Genomic DNA, 770 nt, shown 5'->3' on the forward strand with positions numbered 1-770 from the left:
TCCAGAGCCCTATAGCATAATCACCAAAACATCCAAGTTTCAACAGAAAATCATTCATCACACCAAGAAACAATAAGATCTCAACACGAGTGAGAAAAGACAATCAACAGACACCAACACCAAGATGACATGGATGTTAGAATTATCTGACAAGAAATTTAAAGCAGCCTTCATAAAAATGCTGCAGTGTGCAAATTATGAATATGCTTGAAACAAATGAGAAAATAGGAAGCCTCAGCAGAGAAATAGAAGATATAAAGGAGAACTAAATGCGAAATTTTATAACTAAAATGTACAATAACAGCAACAACAAAAACCTCAATGGATGGGTTTAATAGCAGATTGGAGATGATAGGGGAAAGAATCAATTAAATCAATTAACTTAAAGATAGAATGATATGGTGCTCGCTTCAGCAACACACATACTAAAATTGGAATGATACAGGGAAGATTAGCATGGCCCCTGTGCAAGGATGACGTGCAAATTCATGAAGTGCTCCATATTAAAAAAGAAAGATAGAATGATATATATTACCCAATTGAAATAACAGAGAGAAAATACAGAGCGATAAAAAAGAACAGAGCTTCAGGGACATGTGGGTCTATAACAAAGATCTAACATTTATGTCATCAGGGTCCCAGGAGAGGAGAAGGCATGGGACTGAAAAGTATTTGAAGAAATAATGGCTGAAAAATCCCCAAACTTGGTAAAAAACATACATCTAGATGTAAGAAACAACTCTAAATAAGATAAATCTGAAGAAAGCCAT

The 770-nt window shown here is 34.8% G+C and overlaps 1 non-coding gene across 1 annotated transcript; it reads left to right on the forward strand.

The window, feature by feature from the left end:
• Positions 1-401: 401 nt before the first annotated feature.
• Positions 402-508, forward strand: LOC115846264 (U6 spliceosomal RNA). Its single transcript, XR_004036816.2, has one exon. It is a non-coding gene; the product is annotated as a U6 spliceosomal RNA (small nuclear RNA).
• The last annotated feature ends 262 nt before the right edge of the window (positions 509-770 follow it).

The sequence above is a fragment of the Globicephala melas genome, chromosome 3, assembly GCF_963455315.2.
Source record: "Globicephala melas chromosome 3, mGloMel1.2, whole genome shotgun sequence".
Taxonomy (NCBI): domain Eukaryota; kingdom Metazoa; phylum Chordata; class Mammalia; order Artiodactyla; family Delphinidae; genus Globicephala; species Globicephala melas.